Source organism: Vanellus vanellus, assembly GCF_965231255.1.
Source record: "Vanellus vanellus genome assembly, chromosome: 5".
Lineage (NCBI taxonomy): Eukaryota > Metazoa > Chordata > Aves > Charadriiformes > Charadriidae > Vanellus > Vanellus vanellus.
In genome coordinates, this window is record NC_138910.1 from 43778345 (window position 1) to 43801915 (window position 23571).

General features: G+C 50.8%; 1 protein-coding gene across 1 annotated transcript in view; it reads left to right on the plus strand.

The window, feature by feature from the left end:
• The first annotated feature begins 1186 nt into the window (after positions 1-1186).
• The window catches only part of SH3BP4 (SH3 domain binding protein 4), a 39558-nt gene continuing 17173 nt past the window's right edge, over positions 1187-23571 (plus strand). The window contains exon 1 of the mRNA XM_082484143.1: positions 1187-1209. The gene's annotated coding sequence lies outside the window, so the exon portion shown is untranslated. The remainder of the gene's footprint in view (positions 1210-23571) is intronic.

Genomic DNA, 23571 nt, shown 5'->3' on the forward strand with positions numbered 1-23571 from the left:
TGCGTTTCCTGCTCCTGGTACCCCATTTCCTAACCCAGCGTCCCTGCCAGGCAGCGCAACCCCAGACAGCGCTGGGGCGGGATGCTTGGCAGCGATGGAGTGGGATCCTCAATTAGCCCGTGCGGTTTTAACGAGCACAAAGCCTTTTTTTTTTTTTGGCTTTGGCTGCCTCGGGGTCGGAGCCGTTGTGAGCTTTGGAGCTGCCTTCTTGAACCGTGGTTAACTCAAGAAATTGGGTTGTGCAACTTGTTGCTTTATTGAGAATAAAGGTTTGATTTTGTTTTAGTGTTTTCCTCCGGCAGAAATTCCCATCCCTCCCATCCGGGGGGTGGGGTGGGGGAGGAGGAGTGCTGAGGGGGGGATTTTTGTACTGGTCCCCGACAGCACAGGGATGCAGCGCAGCACAGCACAGCGAGCTTTGCACCAAACACTCCACACGGGCTGCACCACGCAGCTTCGCTTCCTTTACAAAAACGCAGTAAAATGCAAAAAAAAAAAAAAAAACCACCAAAAAAAAAAACAACCCAACAGAAAAGCTGAATTGCTCTGTCTACACGGAAAATGGCCTGAGCGTAACCACCCCCACCCCCCGCGTCGGGTGGTGATGTGTTGCTGCACCAGTGGCACCCCCTTGCACGAGGCGTGGCCCCCGTGGCCCGTCCCCGGTGGGAGCCTTTTGTGAGTGGCCTCTCCTGGGGATGGGGGCTCCCCCCACCCCAAGCCCCTGCACACGCCTGTCTTGCACGAGGACTGCCTCGTGCTCCAGGCGCTCCTACACCCCTTGTGCGCGCTCGCCTTGCACGACTGCCCCTCGCACGCGTGTTTTTTCGCACGAGGACCGTCCCTGTGCACAAGGACGCTCCCATACCCTCACCACCCCCCCGCCCAACGCCCACGCGCTCTGCAGAAGGATCTCCCCCCTCCCCCCCGAAACCCGCGCACCGGCACGTGCCCAGCCCGGCACGCGCACGGCCTCCCCTTCCCACGCAGGCGCTCCCCCCACCCCCTCCCTTTCGCCCCCTCCCCCGCCCCCGGTCTCGGCTCCCGCCGGTGGCCCCGCCCCCTGACGTCAGCGCCGGCGCGGGGCGGGCGGGTCGCGCGGCCCGTGCCCGGCGGGGAGGCGCGAGCCGGGAGCGGAGCGGGGTCGGGTCCCGGTCCCGGTCCCGGTCCCGGTCCCGGTCCCGGTCCCGGTCCCGCCGCCGGCCGTAGGTAAGCGCCGCGCTATCGGCAGGGCGGGCGCGGGAGAGCACCGCCGGCGGGAGCGGCTCCACCGGGGCCTCCCGGTGCCGCCCCAGCCGCCAGGGAAAAGTTTGTTGGCAGCGGTGGTGCTGGTGCCGGGCGGGGGAACCGGGGGGGTAGTCGTGTCATTCCCTCCCTCCGTCGGCTGGGAGGCGGCGTCCGTGCTCGGCCGGTGCGGGCGGGCAGCCTGGCTCCGCGCCTCCGGCTGCTCCGGACGGGCGGCGTTAGGGCGTGAGGCGCTCCGGGGCCAGCTGCGCCGCGCGGGGGTGAGTGAGTGGTGCCTGTGCTCGCGCGCCGTGGGAGCGCGCGCGTGCCGCGGGGGGTGTCCGCGCCGCGCGGTGCCGTGCGGGTAGGTGCGGGGTCTGCGTGAGCGTGCGGCGCCGTGCGCGCGTGCGGGGCTCTGCGCGCGGCGTGCCAGCCCCACGCCGAGCGGGCGGCGGGGAAGCCGTGCGCTCTGGGCGGTCCGGCCCTGCTCCCGCTGCCCCACGGCGGCGTCCCCCGCCAGAAACTTTTGCTCCCGCCCCGAGCGTCGAGTGCTTTCGGCGGGCTTGCCCGCCGGCCCGCGCATTAACCACCCTGTAAGCGCTTCGTGTCCGCCAGCCTGGCCCCGGCAGCCTGCCCGTTGTCCCCCCCAGGTCCTGCTGGCGCTGCCGGCGGGGGACAGAGGGACGATGGGGGCCGGGTCCCAGGGTTGGCACCCCTGCACCCAGCCGGCAGCCCTGGTCAGCCGGGCGGACGCCGGGGGCTTTGTGCACGGCGGCGTGACCGGGTGTCCTGCGGGGACAAGCGCGAAAGCCTTTCCTGATGTGTCTGGCCCGTAAACTTGCGGTGATGCCTTACGGCTGAGGCTGGAGGAGGCCGGGCTGGCTCTTCTTTCCTTTCTTATCTCATCGGCCACGGGCGGACCGTTCCCTGGGAGTTTGGAGGGGTTTTTTTTTAACAGCATTGCACCGGCTGTGCCGGGAGGGTTTGCCTGGTTGGGACTCACCGATGTCATGGGGTCGCTGACCTTTTTGCTCCTTGCTGGCTGCCCGTGGGGCTTGTTTTGCAAGCAGGGGATGCTATTCAAGGCTTGCTTTATAGCCGGTGCTGCAGCTCAGTTGCTCACAGGACAGCGTTCAGCCAGAAAGGTGGGAGTTGTGCAGAAGGTGTGTTACAGGGAGGCATGAATAGGTGGTGACGTGTTGTAGCCTTGGGCTCAGGTACTGGGGTACCCATTCGGGTTTTTTGGGCATCCCAGGGCTATAAAGCTGTTCAGGAGCAAATACCTTGGCCATGAGGGTAGCTCAGCATTAGTTATACTCAGAGCAACTTCAGTATAACGGGATGGTGGTGACTATACATCCTTTAAACCCCACGTCTGCCCTAGATAAGCTGCGTTGCATCGAAGCCTGTTACGGACCCAGAGGTGTAAAAGGGTGTGGGACGCAAGAGTATGCAAATGCTTAGCACAGTGCCTGTGCTCTGGCAGGTGGGATGCAGAGGAATCGTGTGTAATGCCCATCACTGCCCCTTCAGCCAGCCCTTGCTGGCTAACACTACCTGAGATGTGCAATAATTAAGTTGTGGCTGTTAACAAGCAGAGTGGCAGCTTGGTTAGAAGTTGAAGGGGGTTATGTGTTGTGTTGACATCTGTGTCTAGATAGTGAAATGTCCCCCTCCACTCTGAAAGAAGGATTCATCCTTTATTTCCTAGTGGCTTACTGCAGCAACGGGATGCTTAGTTTTGCTTAAAAGCAAAAATAAACCTTGATACTGAGAATAATGTCCTCCTTCTTGTGGTGTATTGTAGCTCTGAGTATTAACGTCTTGTCCTGGCTCTTGCCCTGTGTGGCAGCATTGGTACCAGACCCTGCGCGGGTGCCCTCGTGCAACATCTCCAGTAGCACTTTTTTTTCCTCTTCTTCTCCTTTTTCTCTCTTTTCTCTTGCCCTTTCGAGCAGTTAGATGCTCGCCCAGGTCACCGTACTCTTCTTACGGTGAGCTTTAACCCCCTGACTGTGAGCAGCAAGAGGATGCTGTTGCCTATGGTACTCGTTGCAGGTCCATGGCATGGACCTGCAGCCTTCACTCAGCTAGTGTCCTCCTGGGTAGGGATGTTTTTGGTGGCAAAGATGCCAGCTGTCCATATATATATATATATTTCCAAAATAACTTCGGTCAGGCTGTGGAAGAGAGTGTGCTTTTCAAAAATAGCAGTGTCGCTACTTTTAATCAAATAAAGCCTGAGCAGCACGGTGCTGCGTGGAGTGATTGCAGCCGTTGCTTGCCTCTGTGCTTGACATCCTAATTATGTTTTCATTTTAATGAGAGGAAAACTATTTGAGAAGCAAAATATTTATTTCAGCCTGGTGGGGTTGCTCAGAAGAGGTTGTATCTATGTTAAGGAGGTGGTTAAGACACTGCGTTTCTTTAAATGAGAAAAACATTTGAATACGGCAAGAAGCTTTTCATCTCAGGAGCCTGTCTGTGTGAAGGGAGCTAGCAGCTGCAGAGGTCAGGATGTGAAGGGGAATTTGCATCCTCCTTATTCTTATAAGTTGCATTGCCTTCTGGTTTGGTGGGTGGATTTGTGATGGCAGCTGAAACAAAAACGAATGTAAATAACCTTGCCTTGGAGTCTCTCAACCTTAGGTTTGGCACCTGCCTTTTCTCTCCTTTCAAAATTAATTCTGACAACACCTGAGCTTTGCAGACTGCCCTGGAGGCTCCCCGGTAGATGGTAAGGAGGTGGGATAGGTTTCCAGCAGGTTGGAGGTTTGCTGTCCCTGCAAAGGGTGTACTTTGGGTTGGCAGGGCTGACTGTGATGCTGCTTGACCAAGGGTGGTACTCACTGGGTGTTCGGGCACCCAGCAGCATCACGGAGGGGTGTCTGTGGTGGTGGATGGCTTCCCCCAGCAGAGGGCTGGGTATCTCTTGCATGTTGGCTGTGGATGGCAACTCTCGGAGGAGTTTTGTAGCTAAATGTTGACTCCCCTAGTAACCAGAGGTTAACCAGGTTTGAAAGAGGGGGATCAACTTGCTTGTAAATGTATTTGTGCTTATTAACTGGAATATATACATTACAATATATGCAGCAAAATGTTCTTCAATGCGTCACCTTTGCACAGCTTTTGGTCTGGTTTGCTCTTAAAATTGCTCAAATGAGAACTCCTGTAGGCAATGGGACAGGGGCAAATGTCGTGTTTCATAGGCGGCTTCGGTATCATCAGGCATGTGTCACTGTGGATGCCAAGCAGATAGCTGGCTTCTTGCATTGCAGTAACACCCCAGGCCCAGTGCTGGGTTGGTGGGTTCATTGCAGTGGGATTTTATGTATACTTCCAAGGGACAGCCTGGGGTGGGAGATGATGGGTGCAGGAAGGTGTTTATTGCGAGTAATGTGTGGCTGCAAAGCTGGGTGCTGCCTGGAGTGCCCTGCTCTTTAGACGATGCCCAGCTGTGGTGTAAGAGGCATCTCTTCAGTGCCAGCTGATGGACCTATCCAGGCTGCTCCCTAAAATTTGCAGAAGGAGGTTTCAGCTTAAAGAGCACAAAATGAACCCCTCATTGTTTCATGCAGGATCTGATCTCTGGCATTAGAGCACGCTCCTGGTCCCTGTGTGAGCAGAGGATGCTTCACTTTTGCTGCCGGAGCAGCATCTGCTCACTTCTCGCATGTACGGAGCGAACAATCCCTGCATTAACCCTGCTGAGGGGCCAGCATTTGGGCACAGGGCTGTCATTGTTAGAGGACGTCGAAAACACTGTGCCAGCCTTGGCTGGGGCAGGGAGCACGTGGACCTCTTGATGCTGGCATGGGGAAAAACCTGCCACCCGCTGTGGACGTGACTTGGAAGCAAACCCTGGAGGGGCAGCTTAAACCCTGGGGTATACTGGGGAGCAGCGGGAGGGTTGCTTCTCGCAGAGGTGATGGGTCTGATTTCTCTCCCTCAAGGACCTGAAGGGATGGTACAGGGATGCAAGGACAGCCTTGCTTCTTAATTACAAAGCTTCAGGGTTTATTAAATTGAAAAGTATGAGTTGCAGTCTGAGCTCACTTTGTGGCCATAAATAATATTTAGGTTGTTTTTTTATTTAAAATAAAAAAGGAGAGAGCACTTGCAGGACCTGTAACTTTGGGAGCAGGTCCTCCAGTGGGCACATGCATGTCCTGACAAGTCCCTTTCCTTCCAGTGCAGAGCCTTGGCTTTCTAAACAAGGCAGAGAGACTTTCTCCTAGCAGGTCAGATGGTAGCATCTGGTTTTCATTGAGCTCTTGAGTGATGTCCCAGTTCCAGTAACACCAAAACCATCCCCAGAGCCATGCTGAGGGATAACTTTTGAGCATACCTGTGGCATCTACTCCCTCCCATGGTCCTCATTGCAGCCTGGGGTCTTTAATTTCTACCAGTGGTCCTTGGAATCAAATGATTTCAGTGTTTTTCTGCTCCCTTGGTCTCATAAAGAAAAGCGTGGGACTATGGAGAGGGCTGTATGTCAATGGCTCACAGCAATGGGAAAATGGAGTGCATGAAATCCCTTTGCTGCTCTGGGTGGTTTGCAGGTCCGGCAGGGAGCCATGCTCCCCTGTTCATGTTGACAGTGTTTCCAGGGTTTTTGGTGAGTCAAAGAGCTGACTGTAAAACTTCCGACTCTCTTTCATCCCATCCTTGGATTCACATTTTTTTCCCTTTCCTAGGAAGGTTGACATTTTGGGTAGGTTGCATGTTTTTTGGAGAAGTCACTGGTGTCCTGCAAATAGCATCTGCTGTCTTTAATTCCATTTTTTGGTGGAAACCTAGCACTGTCTACAGGCTGGCCAGTCTGCTGCTCCTCTGTTATGAACCCCTTGGCCAGTGCCCCTGCCCCCAGCAAAATATTTCTATTTTTAACCTGCTGATTTAATTTGAACTTGTGCAAGGGTTTATTTTCAGTGCCGAGAGGTAGTCATTCCCGGCTGGCATATCAACAGGCTGCTGGGGAGTGTAATTCTCTCATTACTGATAGAAGACAACGAATTGGAAGTCCTAGGGCTAAATGTTCTTGCGTGCTCCTACGCGAATAGTTGCTCCTGCTCTGCCTGGATGAGATGTTGCTTCAGACCCATCAGCAGGAAGGCGGTGCACGTGGCATCCCGTCTTCTCTTCTTCGGTGACGTGTTGGCTGACACTCGCCGTCTGCATGTGCAAGATGATGGATGTGCGAGCAACTTCATAGCCTCAAACCTGTATATATTAAAATACAAAGGCAGAAGGTGGCTGAGTCACTTTTTTTTTTTTTTAATCTCTTCTGTGTTTCTTCACCATCCAGATGCTTTTGCGCAAATTGGAAGGACAGTAATGAACGTCTGGTTTGCAGCCCTGTTAAATGACAGGAGAAAGCTGCAATAACAACGTGAAAGCCTTTCTTTTTCACAGTTCTCTGCAGGCTCTGAAGTTGCTTCCTCTGCCCCCTCCTCCTGCCCTATGGGAGGGTTGCCTTTGGGGAGCATCCCAACATTTTCAAGAGGGGCGATCGCTGCCACGAAGCAAAACCAGATGTTTTTTAGCTGACTCCAGGAAACACCCTTTCGGTGCTGCTGCAAAGAAACACGGCTGCGGTATGTAGTCGTTAGGCTGGATTGCTCATCCCCTGCTGCAAACAAGCCCCATGCAAAGCTATCACTTCACTCTCCCCAGCTTGCTCTCAGGGGGTAAATCTGGCAGCTGCCCTTCTACCTTCGTGCCTGGCCAGCCTGACTGCGCCGCCCGTATGAAGTGCTTTAGGTCGTCTTTTAGGGGGAAGGCCTTTGCACGGTGTGTGGCCTTGTTTGAATGACGCTGGCTGTTTCCTTAGGAACAGAAAAGGCTTTTTTTGAGTTGAACAATGTGCGTCCCCAAGCTCGGTCAGTGAAGAAAAGCAAGGCAGGAGATGTTTCGTGGTTGCTGCTGCCATTAGCTTGCCAGTGAGCTTGGCGAGGGCTTCAGATGTCAACCTGCTCACTGTTAGCTTTGCAGGGCTTGTTGCCAGTCGTGATGGTCTTCCACAATGGTGGCCCACAGCATGTTTTGCTCAGGACTGCCAGCCTGATGACATTGCACCAGCAAAGTGTTTGGGCTGGTGGGGGGAGAGCATGAGCCATGTTACGTTGAGTTAGAGGGGTTTGAACTTGGAATAAATCCATGGCTGGGTTTGGCTGGACCTCTTGGCTGAAGCTGTCTCAGGTTGGTATGGGTGCAGATGTGACTTTGGCAAGCGCCGGGGCTGGCTGGAGCATCCACCGGTTTGCTTGGTGCAGAGGGAGAAGGTGCTTGAGTTGTCCACCTGAAAAACACCTACACCAGGTTAAGGGTGGAGGAAGGGAGCAAAACGAGTAGGAATTTGAATAACCAACAAGTAGGAATTTGAATAACCAATGTGATGGTCACAGAGGGAATTGAGATCAAAGTCTCCCAGGTCTTGCGTGCCTCTGGGAGTAAAAATAATCTGAACTGGGGTCGTGTCTTTGTGGGAGATGTGAAAGCTTTAACTCCCGCATTATTCCCCACTGCCCTGCTGTCGTCTTCGTTTGCATCCGTTCCCAGAGCAGCCAGGGGGGACGGTGCAAGGGCTACTGCAGCTATAATTAAACAAAGAGAAACTTTTTATTTTTTTGTAAGTGATCCAGCTTCCAGAAAATGGCAGCTAGCTGAAGGGAGGAAAACAAAACAAGCCTTTGCCCGGCCAGAAAAAGCGTCCTCACCTCTGTGGCATTTCCTTGCTTTCTTTCCCCCTTCGCCAGCCTCCCTCCCCAGCCTCTTGCATCCTGGCTGCTGCATTGAAAACCTGCCATCAGATTAGCAGTGCTGGGGTGGGGTTGCTCTCCACCGGCATGAGAAGCGTTTCCCAGCCGGCACTGCATGCAAACCGAACCTCAGAAATTGCTGTTCTGTCTCCCCCAAGCATGATGCCTCCTACCCTAAACCTCTCCGTGCTTTTCTTACCCCCTCGCTCACAAAAATCATCATTAGCAATTTTTTTATATGCATGCGGCTTTGCTCTTTGTGTAAGTTGAGCTATTAAAGTCCATAAGAAAGTGTAGGGAATAGTTCCTACTGCACGTGGCCTGGGGAGAACCAGTCCTTTGCAATTCATCGGGTTTACAGTTATAGAAAAAAGGAGATGTGCGGGTGCCTCCCGCAGAAAGAGGAGGCAGAGGAGATGTGCGGGTGCCTCCCGCAGAAAGAGAGGAGGAGGCAGAGGTGGGGGCCCGGGTGCATCCTACAAAAAGGATGAGGAGATGGGGGGTTCATCCTGCAAAAAGGAGGAGATGGAGGGGTGCATTGCGCAGCCTGTCTTCCTGAGGGCTTCTCCTTACTGTTGCCTCCAGACAAGTGGTACCTCTGTAGGCATTTGCCACATGATTGCTGGGACAGAGGAAAACAAGCAGTTTTTTGGGGGGAAAGGAAATGAAAGCACAGGGTCCAATGCAATGGGGTGCATTGTTTTCTGGGGGTTTTGTTTGTTTTTTTCCAATACCAGCTTCCCCAGACACGGCTACTTTCCAGTGCTTTGCAGCAGCTATCCTCCTTGTCAGTGATCAAAGCAGCAGTGGCCACAAAGCAAGCCTTTCTCTTGGCCTTCAAGAGTGTTTTGCTTGGTTATCTCTGGGCAAGGACTGCGGACAGGCAGAGTGTTTACTGTCCCTGGGAGATGGTGATTACCTCGTCAGCAAAACGGATAGCTTGTGCTGCTGGCTCTGGCCTTGACCAGCTTATCGTCCTAAGAGTTATGGGCAGCGTTGCTGGCTTCCCGGAGCTTATCATGTCTGCTTTGCCCTGGACCGGGGGAAAGATGCTCTGGGATTGGAACATTAAGGTAATGGGTCTCCTCCCATACATCCATCCGCTACAGCCTTGCCTGGGACTTCTCCATGCAGAGTCTGTCCTGCTCAGCCTGGAGGTGAAAAATAGATGAAGGTTTGAGGTCTGGGTTTGGGGGGGGGGGTTTGGTTTTTGAGGTTTTTCTTGTAAGCTGCTTTGAGTCAGCAAATGCTGCTGAGAAACAGCTCGGGTGCCGTCTGTAAGTGTTTCCATGTAATTTTTCCTGTCTCTCCTGCTGCTCCTGAGGTGTGGCCCGTGCTCCCTGGAGAGAGCTGGAGCTGCTCCGGAGCGGTGCACCTGAAAGTTAATCACTGCCGAAAAACGCTTTAATTAACTCAATTAGCCAGACAGTCCATCTGGACTCTTGCAGCGCCTGGTGAGATCCTGTGAAACAAGGTCGCAACTCCACCCTGGCCAGGGTGCGGACGTGCTGTGGTCTCCAGCGCATCTTGGACCTACAGGGAATGGGAGGTGTTTTTTCAGGAGTTGTGTAAAAAAAAAAAAAAAAAAAAAAAAAAAAAAAAATTCACACATTGACACTGAGCACAGACCCCAAATGCTTTTGAGGGGTGTGCAGGTGTGCATCCCATGCTCTGCTGGTCCAGGGTGCAGAGGGGCTGGCACAGGACACGTGGTGTTGTTGCACCTGATGCAATGCAACTGCCTCACGGTGCTGGCAGATTTTGGGGCTGTACGAGAATGGCCTCTCGCCAGCGCCTGAAATTATCTGGTGGAGATAAATCCTGTTCCAAGACTGTGCCTGAAATCCCTTGAACCAAGGGGTTTGAAGGCCACAAAGCTTCTCAGTCTCTGCTTCAGCTGGTGGGTGAGCAGGGCTTGTTCTTTTTCCTTTTTTTTTTTTTTTTTTTTTGCTTTTCTGCCTGATTTTTCAGCAGCTTGTCCTGCAGCAGGACAGCCCTGTGGCTCTTCAGAGGTGCAACTGGCTGGAGGAGCCAGTGCCTCTCCAGCTCCCGCTCCTCCTATTAATAGGCGCTATTAAAATGTTCACCAAATCCAGGATGCAGGACATGACCGGGCATGGAAACAGTAAGCAAAAAAAGCTTTAGCCCAGCAGGCTGTTTGAGCAGAGGAATGCAGGGCCCTGCAGCGGGGATTTGGGGAGGGCGAGCATTTAACCCCCTCTCTGCAATTGTCCTGCAGCGGGCATGACCTTTCCATCTCAGCTTTGCCTCTGTGCCTCGACCCCAGTTTTAAACACTTGCGTTACAAGCATCCTGGGGGAAAGCTGCTTGCCATCCTGCTGCCAGTTTTCCTGCTACCTGGCCATGATGGGAAACCCCAGCACAGGCAGGCAGAGATGTATCCTTTAGGTAACGTGGAGGGATGTGTGTCCTGAAGGGTTTGAGTACTGGTGGATAACGCTGGGGGGAAGCTGAGGCGCGGAGCATCATCGTTGCCTGGATTCATGCAGCAGTACAATTTGAGGGTTGAACTGTGGTCTCTGCAGCTGTGGTGCCTGTGCCTCCAAAAATAGGCTCTAAAATCACATCAAAAGTGCATTTCAGAGGTGGGGGGGGTGTGTGGGGGGGAGAGGGCGTGGAAATCACTGTGTCCGGATTGCCCTGCAGACAGGCAGGATAAAAGGAATGAAAATATTTGCAGTTTGCCCTAATTTTTAGGGGATTACAACTGGTGCTGCATCAGGTGGTCCCCACGCTTGGAGGGGGAAGGGGAAGCATTTTGCTTTGGGAAGGGGCAGGTGGTTCCTGGCTTAGGGCTGCTTTAAGGCAATTTAGCTTGTGAAAGCAGGGCAGAGGGTAATTCCCTGCAGGGAGGCTGGCAGGCGGAGGTGATGCTGCTGGTTGCTGCCGGGATGTTTGTATGCAGAGCATCTTCCTTTGGGCAGAGCATCCATCACGCATCAGCCTGGAGCTGCAGGATCTCACCTGGGTGGCCTGGGGAGGTCCCAGCTCATCCCTAGGTCCCAAGCAGTGCAAAGGCAGAGGAGTCCAGGCATCAGCCTGATTTCTGTGTCCTTCTGTGGATGAGATACATGGGAATCGTTTGGATCCAGAGTTCTAAGCCTAACTATTGTAATTCCTACATAGTGCTGCAAACACTTTTTCCTCCCTTTTGCCTTTAAGTATAAAATCCCTCATCCCTCCTCTTGCACAAAAAATGTGAGTAATGTTAGAGAAATTTCGGATGAGGCCCAGCAAACGATCGGATATCCGGCTAAGCATGTCTCTGACTTATGAACTAAAAGCTCCCAAGTGAGTAATGCTGTAGAAGAAAGAGCAGATTTTGAAGGAATATATTTTATGTTGGTGCTCTGCTTTGTCTCTTAAAACTTCAGTCTGCAAAACTTGGAAATGGCTTTTTTTTTTTATCACCTAGATATATTTGTTTTATGCTGAAGTACTAATAGGTTGTTAGTTGTCCTGTTGAAAACAAAGCTGACAGTAGTAAGCACTAAATTTTTTTAAAAATATAATAATAATGCCAGCTTTCTTGTACATGCACGTGGTATATTTTGTTTGATAATCTTTACATGGGCTCTGCAAGCCATAAATGTTTACTAAGATTGTATATGGAAAGCACGGTGAGCAGGAGTAGAGAAGGGGTTCTCCCCCTGTACTTGGCACTGGTGAGGCCCCACCTCGAGTACTGTGTTCAGTTTTGGTCCCCTCACTACAAGAAAGACACTGAGGTACCGGAGCGTGTCCAGAGAAGGGTAATGCAGCTGGTGAGGGGGGGTTTGGAGAGCAAGCCCTATGAGGAGCAGCTGAGGGAACTGGGGTTGTTTACTCTGGAGAAAAAAAAAAAAAAAAAAAGGAGGCTCAGGGGAGACCCTATCACTCCCTACAACTGCCTGAAATGAAGTTGTAGCGAGGTTGGTCTCTTCTCCCAAGTAACAAGTGATAGGACAAGAAATGGCCTGAAGTTGCACCAGGGGATGTTTAGATGGGATATTAGGAAAAAGCTCTTCACGGAAAGGGTTGTCAAGCATTGGAACAGGCTGCCCAGGGAAGTGGTCAAATCGCCATCCCTGGAGGTATTAAAAGATGGGTAGACATGGTGCTAAGGGACATGGTTTAGTGGTGGTTTTGGCAGTATTAGGTTAATGCTTGGATTCGATGATCTTAAAGGTCCCTTCCAACTTAGACGATTCTATGAAAAAAAAAATGCTAAATTCAGTCTAAAAGTAGAGATGGGAGACTGAAATGCCAGTGGATGTTGCTTTTGGTTATGAGTGGTGGTGGCTATCTCTCTTTTGGTTTTCTTTTCCCCTTCTGGACAGTGCCAAAAAAGTTTCCCTTTCTTTCCTGTTGATTGAGTACTCATGTCATTCTTCTAAATATAAATCTGTCCTAGTGCGTCAGCTGTGCCTGGGATTTTACTTCTTTTATGTGTCACTTCAAGGAAGTTTTAATTAAAAAAAAAAAAAAGTCCATCTGCATTGGTTTGATATTTAGGCTCTCTTTTTCCCATCAAGAGTGTGTCTAATTCTGGCCTGACCCTGGCCCTTTGAAAGTAAAGTGTTGCAATGCTGCATGTGGGCATCAGCTGGTTGTGCTGGAGACTCTCCATTGGCTCTTGGAAAGCTCTTGCTGCCTCCTCTGCTTGTCCTTGCAGAGCTACCCCAGTGCTGGCACCAAGATCTGCTGTACTTCTGGATGCGAGTGGCATTGAGATATGGAAAAGCATGATCTCACGGCACAGAAACTCTGGGGTGATGCTGTCAAAAGGAGGTTTTGTCTAGGCAAGGTGATAAACATGGCCATGGATGGTGCCCTGGGATGTTGGTTGTACCTGGAATTGTCCCCTCTAGCCAAGAGCCTACTGCTTGTAGGTCCTAACCCACACTTTCGATACAGAGCCAAAATTAAAATACACACATCACCATGGTTATCAGAGCTGTCTTGAAGCAGAGCTGGTGGTAGGGTTGAAGTTGATTTCCATAAAATTAATAAACAGAGCAGGTTCTTTGCTGCGCGTGGCTGATGTTCAGCTGACCCAAGGCATCCCTCCCTGAATATATGGGGCTGAATATATATCTGATTTTAGTCCTTACTTTCTAAAATGAGGCATTGTTCTAGAGACAGCAGACAAACTTTGGGCTTTTCTGTATCCCCTTGGTTGGCAGTCAGCAACATCTTTGTCTTTTTTCCTCTAATATGGGCATTTTTTTGTTGGTCTGACAGCCCAGTGCCACGGCTGATTAATTTTTCACCCCTAATTCAAGCAGCATTAATCCAAAATTTGTTGCTGTGGTTTGTTACCACGGAAAGCTCAGCAGGGATGAATGGAGCACCCAGCTCTTGGGCTTGAACAGGGAAACTCTGAGGTTCCTTGCCACCTTGTGTCTTGGGCTTGAGAAGCAAAAGCAAGTACATGTCCTTACAGCCTTGCCTGGGGCTGACTTCTTGGAGACAGCAGAGAGGGAATAACTTGCCCTTTGGAAGTATTCCCTCCACGGAGTCTTGGAGTCGCTCACTTCTCACTTTGAAGATGTGGTAAGGCACTGGAGGAGGTTGTCCAGAGAAGTTGTGGAAGCTTCATCCCTGGAGGTGTTCAAGGCCAGGCTGGATGGGGCTTTGGGCAACCTGGTCTAGTGGGAGGTATCCCTGCCCATGGCAGGGGGGTTGGAACTCGATGATCTTCAAGGTCCCTTCCAACCTAAACCATACTATGATTCTATTTTTTAGGGGATGCTTCTGCAAAGATGCATCACTGTGGTTTGATGCACACATGGGAGGGTGTTTTGTGCTTGCAAGAAGTGCAATGCAGAAAGCTGCAGAAACTGGCTCCACTCAACCACAAAAGTTCTGCTTTAAGCAGAGAAAAATCTACCTTTACTTTAAGATAACTTACAGTTGTCATTTTATTTTGCCTTTTGACTAATGCTGCAAAAAACATGTCCAAAACTCAGCCCTACTTTGCCTGGGATTTTGAGCAAAGGCAAGATTTTGGCAGACTTATGGAAATTACCATTTCTGCGCCCAAGTGTCTTGCTTGAGAGGCATCTTTCCCTAAAATGGCTCACCCCGGAGAAGTTGTCCCAGCAAAGAGCAGCAGTGTGTCTTTGACATTGCCAACTTAGAGGTTGCAGTACCGCATTAATTTTGAGAGCATCGAGACAAGGGCCTCACGCATTTTTAACTGACGTAAAACTAAACAGTTCAAAGTGCGTAACTTTGTTTGCAGATAAACCCTTCCAATAAACGCTCAGGTCTTAAAATGATGAAATCAGTTTCTTATCAGCCATCTGACCCATGATGATGGGATTGAGCAGCTTTTAACCTGGTGAGACTGAAACAACAAACTCTGAAGTGCAGACAGATGGGGTGGGTGGTGTCATTTGGGGTTTTTCCCTTCATGGCACTGTTGATGTTATGGAAAGTGCTTGGAGCCACTACTTGGATTATATCTGGCATCCTTCACCTCCAGGTTGCGTTCCTCGCAGATAATTTGCAGGTTGCACGAAGCCTCCGCAGTTTGACGGGCTTTAATTTGACGGGTAACTAATTAAACAAGCAGGCGTGGTGTTTGCTCTTGTGTTGCATAAACACTGGCCTGTTTTGGTTTATCTCAAACACCCTACTAGCTGGCAGAGGTGGGTGCCTGCACCTGGAAAGCTAATTCCCACCTGTGGACAAGCTGAAATCTAAATTAAGGCAAGGACTTTGCTGCTGAAAAGCGCCTGAAGTTAGCCATGTGGTCTTTTGTGCCGATGTAATGAGTCTGGTGTTAAAAGAATGCTCTGAATTGAAGCAGGAACACTTTGGTCCGCAACTCGCCGGATTTGCAGGTGAGATCAAATCAAAATACCGGGGCTTTTTGCAGCAAGTCCTAATCCACACTCTGGGCTGCAGCAGATGTCTGTCCTTGTGTATGCTTCTTGCTGCTATGCTGCCTGAATGGCATAATCACTTGGGGGTTTGCACTCCCAATATCATACTGCTCCTAGCGAGCTTGCCCTCTTTCTGACATGGGCTCGTGGACCGGTTCAAACATAGGGCATCGCATGGAACAAGCAACCCACAGCCTGGTTTAACCCCCATGTTGCTTTCCTATGAGATGAGAAGACCATCAGCTCCAGCGAAAGGTTAAGCTGCTTAAACCCAGCTATCATAGGGAATATGGTTTGGAAATGTTTACCAAGGACAAGTGCTTAAAAAAAACCCTCTGTTTTGAGGAAATGCATTGTAATGTGCTGATCGCATTTGTTTCTGCCTAACTCAGGATCATGATGGTTTTGGTTCCTGTCAGCATTTTCAGAATAGCTGAAGGTGTTGTGTAATCCACCATCAGATCAGTACCTGGACTAATCAGCAAGGTGTGTAAGAACATTAAATCAAGGTTAAGCTTTTGCACGAGCTCATTGCTCGAATGAGTTCTTCGGTTTGGTAATCCAAAGAGGTTTTATTCATTAGCGAGAGAATCTGGCTGATAGGTGGCTGCTCAATGTCCATGGGCATGCTCAGGCAGCGAGCTGGGCACAAACCCCCTCTTTTTGTTCTAAAATAGACCTGGCTGAGGTCAGGAGCAAGTCCAGCTGACCTGGGGGCTGCATCTATGTCCTGGCTACCTCTCTACCTGCTTACAAAGTTGTCTTTTGGGTGACCCATGGGTGGCTGCTGTGTGCCCATCCTGCCCGTGGCATCTGCACCTTGAATGCAGCATTCTCTTTTAAAATGATGGGAAGGTCAGATAAGTCCACAGGACCAAGCAGGACCAATTTTTTTCAGCCTTTGACATTCTTTGTACGAGGAAGTGGTCAGTGTGAGGAAGATGTCTTGGTGGAGTACTTGGGTAGGGAGAGCTGCATGGAGTTGGCTATGTGTTGGTCTATGGGCAAGTTGGAGCCAGCTCATCTCAGGAGCTTTTTGTTGTCCTCTCTGTGTCACTGCATCAGTTGTGGTGCCAGGCTCCGCATCCAGCAACTTGAGTGACTTTCCTGTGCCTGCTCTTCTCTGGTCATGCTGGTGGGACTGGTTTCCCAGCGTTGCAGCTGGGAACAAGGAGAGCACGTGGCTCTGCGCGTTGCACCAGCAATTCAGCTGAGAACAGCTACTTCTTTCCATTGGACAAAGGCAAAATTAGTGAAGGGTGATGGAGACAGGGCTCTGAAGTGTTGATGCAGTTAAAGCTCTGTCGTCATCTCCACTTGGGGGAAGCATAGCTTTTCAGGGACTCGGTTGCTTCAGCTTTTGACAGCTCTTGAAGTCCAAATTAGCATCCAGATTGTCTAAGTACGGAGACGCTGCCAGGACTGTGGACCTGTGAGTAGCATGATAGAGAGTTGCTCCAAGACTTTCTCAATGAAAGACTTTTACCGTACTTGGAAGCTTTTTTTGCCCTGGTTAATTTGGTGTCTTGAGATGGGAAAGAGGGGTTTGCATCCCCCCGTACCCCAAGTGCACCAGGTGTTAATAAGATGGTTCTCGCAGCACCCGTGGAGGCAGGAAACTATTTCCCCTCCTTTATTGTTTTCCGTGATTGCCCTTAGTCTGGTCTCTGGATGTTGCCCTGCAGTCTCATGGGGGACCATGAGGAGGCATCTCTTCCACCACAGCATCGCACGGGGAGCAGTGTGTATGGTTTCTCCTGGTGATGGTTCTAGGTGGGGCCACAGCATGGTGTCCATACCAATCCTCCATCACTGGGAGCAAGCCACCAGTGGGCAGAGCAGGTGCTGGCCATAGCTGAAGAGCTTTGCCCAGCATATCTGTTCCAGAACAGCTTGTGCAGATGTGCCTGTAAATTAACGCACCAATCAGTCTGCAGTGCTTAAAAAAAAAGAAAAAGAGAGATTTTCCTCCTCTTCCAAAGCAGAGGATGATGACTCTTAGCCATGGGCAGGATATCTCTTGTCAGGCAAGGCTGTTTCTTCAAAAGTGTCTCCCTCTGGCCAGCACCTGGATTGTGGCTCTGGAAGTCTGGGTTTTGTTTCTTCACCACTGATTGCCTGCGTGAGCTTTTGCTGTTTCTTGATCTAGCTCAAATCTGAATTCCCCTGCTTTGAGAGACACTTGGTCCTTGCTTTTAGCCCTAAGCATCCCTCAGGAGCAGTCTCACTTAGGCTGTTCGCCGAGCTATTGGGCTCCTGAAGGACTTTGGAGGGGCTGCAAGGGCTTCGAGGAAGAAGATGCTCTCGTGGGCTCCTGTTTTCTCCAAGGGTTTTAAACTTGAGTTTGCAGCTTTTACTTTTAACCCTTGGGAGCTTGGTGCTGGATGTGATTCTAGTTTTTGTGCTTTTGTTGGTCCCCATGGGGGCTTGGCTGGAACACACTCCCTGCCCTGGCAGGGGAGAGTCCATCCACAGCTCCCTATTAAAAAAAAATAATCCAGAAACACCTTAGGGACTACCCCACCTGAATTAGGTTTTTCCTCTTGGAAGAACTTTGAGTGGACAGTAGGGAGAGGGTGGATCAGGACTGAACTCTGCCTCTTCTGATATGAGGGCTAGTGGACATCAGACAGAGCTGGTGTGAGCCCGATCCTGATGGAGATGGGTTTTCCACCACCTGGGCAGCAGACTTGCAGAGTCCCTTGCCAAAGGACATCATGGAGGCAAAAAGTGTACGTGGGTTTAAGGGAAAACTAAATAAGTCCTCCCCTGGACAAGAGGTCCAGCTGAGAATTGCAAAACAGGCAGAGCATCTTGGTTGAAGTGCTGTTTTTCAGTCAGAGTCCTTCACCATGAGATGTTTGGGCAGATGCTACTTTTTTTTTTTTTTTAATTATTATTATTATTGTGGCACAGAGAAGTCTGGTCTTAGGGTGTGCCAGGAGGTACCCCTCTCTCTCTGTGCTGGGGTTTTGGCAGCATCGGCTGCACCTCAGACTGTGCCACTGGAGACATCACTCTGCCTAGTTTTGTTGGGGATGCTAGAGAGGGTGACTGGTCTTGCGGCCCATGGTAGCCTTGAAACCATGGAAGCAAGTACAACTTTATTTACTTCCCTGCTGTATTATTAGGACTTACATGTGTGTGATGGTTTTATTGCTGGGAAGCATTGCTGTCAGGTAGTAGGACCTGGACTGTCAGCCCAGGAGCACCCTTTTTATAGCCCTGTAAACCTTATGATGGTTTACATCACTGCTGTGTACAGTGCTGTCAGCACCTTCGTATACTTGCGGGCTTTTTAAACCTCTGCCTCACTGGCACCGTTTTCAGTGATCTTTGGCTTTGAAGTTGCTGTGGATGCTTGAGGGGTGGCACCTGCATCTCTGGGACCCTCCTCTGCCTTGACAGTGCATCGGTGCTGCTCTCTGCTTGGTGCTAAGGCATCCAGCTTTTCTTACCATGAGTGGCGCTCAGTCTTGCTGCCTTCTGCAGTGCTTTCTCCTCACTCCGTGGCTGATTGTATGGGGCATGAGTGAACAAAATCAGTGGGTGGGTGTTGGGCTGGCGCCTGTGCTTGGCAGCAGCAGGAGGTCCTGCAGGGAAAGCTCTTCTCCCCACCCACCCTCCCTAATCTATATTTGAGTCACTTGAAAGTCAGCGCTGGAGATGGCTATCCAACAGGACTCGTGCTCCAAAGTCATTGCTATAAAAGGAAACCTTCCCGTCCTTCCTGTTTCACTCACGAAGGGTGACATCCCCATCAGGGAGGTTGTAATGGACACCGGGTGCCCGCAGACAACCGCAACACTGACTTAGCCATAATTACTTATTTTTCCTCCCTTCTACCTCTGCCCTATCAAACCTGCTGTGTTTGGCTTGCCCTCTCTTGGCAGTGGGCTCAGCTGGCAGGAGCAGAGCCAAGCTTAAGCTTCCAGGCAGGATTTTTCCATAAGGCTTGGCAGGGTCTGGAGGGGATGGCGTAGCATGGGGCTGTGCTCTCCAGCTGGTTCTGCTACCTTTGTGATACCCAAGCAGGGACACTGGGCGCGAGCATCCCTGCTGCTTGCCACACACAGTGGGGATCACGTCCAAAGCAAACCCCTGGGAGACGAAGGCTCTGCGGCAGGGATGGGAGGTCCCTATATTTCTGCAGGTCCCTTCTTGTTTGCTAGAAAAGGGACTAAAATGACATGTCTTCTGTTCTGGCGCATTGGTAGCTCCAAGGCTCATTCCAGGATGTACGTGAGGTCATGCCAGTGTGCTCTTCCTAATACAACGAGCTTGTGTTTTGTGTTGTCTTAAGGGGTGGTTTGGGTTTTGTTTTTTTTTTTGGGGGGGGGGGGGGGTTTGAAGATTAAAGCATTGGCTTTGCAAACACAAGCGGGTGAAGTAGGAGGAGAAGATAAGAGAAAGGCGACAAGGTCAGGAATCACTAGGGTATGCGGCATTGCTGGCATTGAACACGCAAAATGCTTTGCCCAAGCTTCTGAAGGGAAAAAAACAACAGTAGCCAGGTCTTCCCCACCTGTCTTCACCAGCAAGGCTCAAACTGCCTCATCAGCTCCCTGATGACTGCAGTCATCGGGTCCCTCAGGGCTGGCGTGTTCCCTATGTGTCCCCTGGGTTTCTAGAACAATTCCCTTCTGCAGCTGCTTCCATGGTCTTGAGTTACTTAAGGTTTTGTGACTGTGATAAAAGCAATGTTTTCATTAAATTCATTATGTAGAATGAATGTGCATTGTGGGGAGTGCTGTGGCTCTGGGAAATCAATTTCTAGCTACAAAGAGTTAAATTCACTTGTATTTAAGCAAAGCTGACTGTTTTTAAAAGACACCTCCAAGAACACTTCTATGTTTGTAGGAGAGCCAGGGGAGCTTGACTTTGGAGAAGGAAAAGGCAAATTTAAAGCCAGTGGCAACAAGTGCCTGGAATTGGTCTTGCTCTTTGGCCTGGGAAGAAGATGATGAGTGATTGATTAGGAGCTCATTTTTTCTCTTCCCGCCTTTCAGTTTGTGGCCAAGGGTAGGTGGAAGATTTCCCCTGAATTTACACCATGGGCTCAACAGGCTTTTTATGCATTACCCAGGGAGAACAGGTGTGCAGTTATGGTAGTTCTTGCAAGGTTGACCCATCTTGTGTCATGGTGTCTCCTGCTCCTGATGCTTCCCATGGATGTGTGCGTGCTGTGGTGGGATGGACCCTTAAGTTCTTTGGCTTGGCTGAGCTCCAGGGTGTGCAGGGATGTGCATCGGTCCTCCAGACCTCCTTTTGCTGGCGGCAGGTACCATGCCCTTCTTTTGACTGTGTGTGGAGGGACCTGGCTCTCTCTCCAGCCCCGATGGTGCTTGGTACCGCCCAGCCCTGCCAGCCCCCTCAGGTCTTATCAGTCCAAATTCTTGGCAGTCAGGGGTTTTTCATCATTGAGGCTTTTGGAGGGGTCCTCTCCCACCTACACTGGGCTGCAGTCAGTGCTTGTTGGAGAATACCTCCACTCGGCCAGCAGCAGAACCTGCTTCCAGCCCTTGGGATTTGCATTTTCAGGTTTTCCTATGTTTTTAATTCATTTCTTTGCTTGCAGATGTAGGGCTTATGCTGTCAGTGAATATTTTTCATGGGATTGCTTTTCTCCACTAACCCTGTTCAGCATGGCTGGATGCCTGTGCTGTGTCTTTGATTTATAGCTCAGTGTCTGGGCAGAGGAGGGTCTGTACCGTAATTCCATCAGGATCAGCTTGGCATGATGGGTGGTGCTGGGAGCGCTGGGGAGGACAGGGCTCTGCTGCCAGCCCCACTGTACCACCATGGAGCCTGCACCAGAGGGTCTCAGAGGGCTTCCCTGGGTCTGCTGGGCAGGGAGGGGAAAGCCATTTCCGGACTAAGCTGTCCCAGAGAGTTTGCAGAAGTTATTTTTAACCTTTGCTGTGCCACTGCATGCTGGGAAATGCTACTCTTGGAAATCAGCTGAATGCCATGCATTCAAACACTGCAGGAAGAAGACCTTTGGGGTTTTTTTAATAGGCTTCAGTAGATTTTTTTTTTTTTAATAGGTGCTACACTGTCATCAGCCCTAGACCCTCCCCAAACCTGCTGCTGCCCCATGCCTAGTGGAGAGGTGATCCAGGAGTAGGTAGGGCACTTATTCAAGACCCTGGAGATCCTGCTCGCTGCTCCTCAGCTTGCTCATGACAGTGCTTCCACACCTTGAGAAGTAACAACCCCTCTGCTCTGAGAGGAGCATGGCTAGGTTTCTCTGCATGTCTCATCTGTCCCTCCCCAAAAATCTTATTCATAGCTCCAGCTCATGCAAAGTTAAATCCGTGCTTTGCAAGTCCCTGTTAAGACAGGTCTGCTGTTCCCCTGATGGGTGACTCACAGGATGGGTACCCCGTGATGTCCCCTGGTGAGCAGAAGCCTAGCAGATGGGGAGGAGATAACACCGGATGGAGTGACACAGCGGCTGTAGGAGCAAGGGCTATCCAGAGGGAAGCCCTGCAGCCCGCCACCAGCACAATCCCTGGTGCTTCCATGCCCCAGAAAGCCGGTGAGGATTTGTGTGGTGCCAGCCAGCAACCATGGGAACATGCTCATCGCACCTTCCCTAAAGCTTAGCCCAACCCTCAGCAAAGCCTATTCAGGATTTTGGAAAGAATAGTGAGATGGCTGGTACCATGGGGTGTAACCACCACAGAGCCCCGACCCGGGCAGCTGCTGCCTGCAAAGCTGCCTGTTAGATTACTTGGCGTGGGGGAAGCATGCAGCAGGTCCTCCTGGCTTGCATGGTTGGATTTTACCCTGCAGCATTGACTTTCCCTCATGGGAGGGGAAAAAAAATGGTGCGAAAAATGGGTGCAGGTGCCTTTGAGCTGGTTCCATGACAAGATGCTGTCGCCTTCCTCACTCACGCGGGGCAAGCTCTGGTTGCTCACCAGTTTCCTTCCCCCCCGCCATTCATTTCAAATGCTGTTTATGGCTTTGGGTAAACAGATGGGGCTGGGGTTTTCCTAGTCTATATTTAACCCTAGTCTATATTTAAAGTACTTTCAGAGGAGTTAGCAGACCATTGTTTCACCCGTGGCTACAGAAGTGATTTCTAAACAAATCTTACCCTGTCCACCCTTGTTTTCCCCACCCTGCTCCTGACTGTCCCGTTTTATTCTCACATAGCCTGAGTTTAAAGGCTCATCCTTGCTGGCTCTCTGTCCTGCCTCTGCCTTCAGAAACATCACGGGTCTGTCCCCTGGGACGGAAAGCTCCAAAACACAGCTCCTACCCCAAGTACAGCCGTGGGGGGCATGCGTCCCCCATGCATTTTGTGTGCTTGTCTGAGAGTTGTTGCTACATCCAGAGTGAACTGAGATGCAGCCAAGATGCTGCATTTGGGAGAGGAAATACCTTTTCATAATCACTCATTTTGATGTACGTTCTTGTTGCCTTTTGAGACTGCAGGCTGCGTGTAGGGGGATTTTTCCAGCTCTTTCTTCACACAACCGCATCTGTCACAGACCTTTAGCATAAAGCTTCCCATATAGTTAAATAAATACAGGACAGAGGAGCATCCCAGCAAATGCCAGGCACTGCGAGGTATGTGGACATGTCGGTGGGAGTTGTCAGTAGACAGCTCTAAATCAAAAAATTATTTGGCACTGGACTACCAGGCAGGTGTTTAAAAATATATTTGTGGCTTGCACTTTGATTCATGGGAAAAATTACCTACGCATCTCTGGTTTCTTTCTTGCAAGCATCCCTGGTTTCTTTCTTTACCAAGCAGGGGTGACCTTTGGGCTGTCAAAGTGTTTTTGTTTTTTAACAGGATTGTGTGCAAGCATCGCTAAAATTGGTGAAAACTTTGCCACTTGAGCTATTTCTGTGACAACAATGCTATGTACCTCATGCTGGATTTTGTGCCTGCTTAGCTGTGGAGGTCTTGAACCCTCCAGCTAGAGAGGGGGAAAAAAACCCTACCAGAGTCTAGCTAGTGTCTGCAGGGTCTCTTTGGGGGAAAGCAGTTTAGGGTCTTGCATGCCAGCTGGAAAATGTGCCATCCCAAACGGTGCCTCGCATTAATGAGAAACAACATCCTGCCCGCTGTGGTGGTGCTTTGCAAAGAGGTGAGCTGGATGGACAGTGAACTGTGCTAGCTAACAAGAGCATCTTTCCTCCAGTACCACTGACTGCTTATTGCTTTTTCTTGATGCTGATGGCAGCTGCAAGTCCCCTGTCTTACCTGACCGGGTTCTGATAAGTGCAGTATTGACTCAAAGCCTGGTTTCTCTTTATTAATGCCTTCCAAGTCCTTTTCCCCTGGAGTGCTCCCAGCAGGACCCGAAACACCGGGAAAAGCGTTTGCACATGAATTCTCCCTTCCCTTTTCTGGCTGGAGCCTGATGCATCCCTTCCAGCTAACTGCATTCCTGGCATACCGGCCCAGGGGATGGCTTGGGAAGCATTTCAGGCAGGCTGGAGTATCTCCTGCTCAGGCTCTCCCCTGCAAATTTCCTCTTACTGCATTCCAGAAAAGGGCACCGAATCCTTCAGGGCTTGCTGCTCCTCCTCGCAGGCAGAGAGACATGCTGGTTTAATAACAGCCAGCTGCAGCCAAAGCAATCAGCGCTTGTCTTCACGTTTCCATCAGTTCCGTATTCCCACCTAAGGAATTTGTGTTTGGGGGTTATTTTCTGCTTGATCTGATTTTC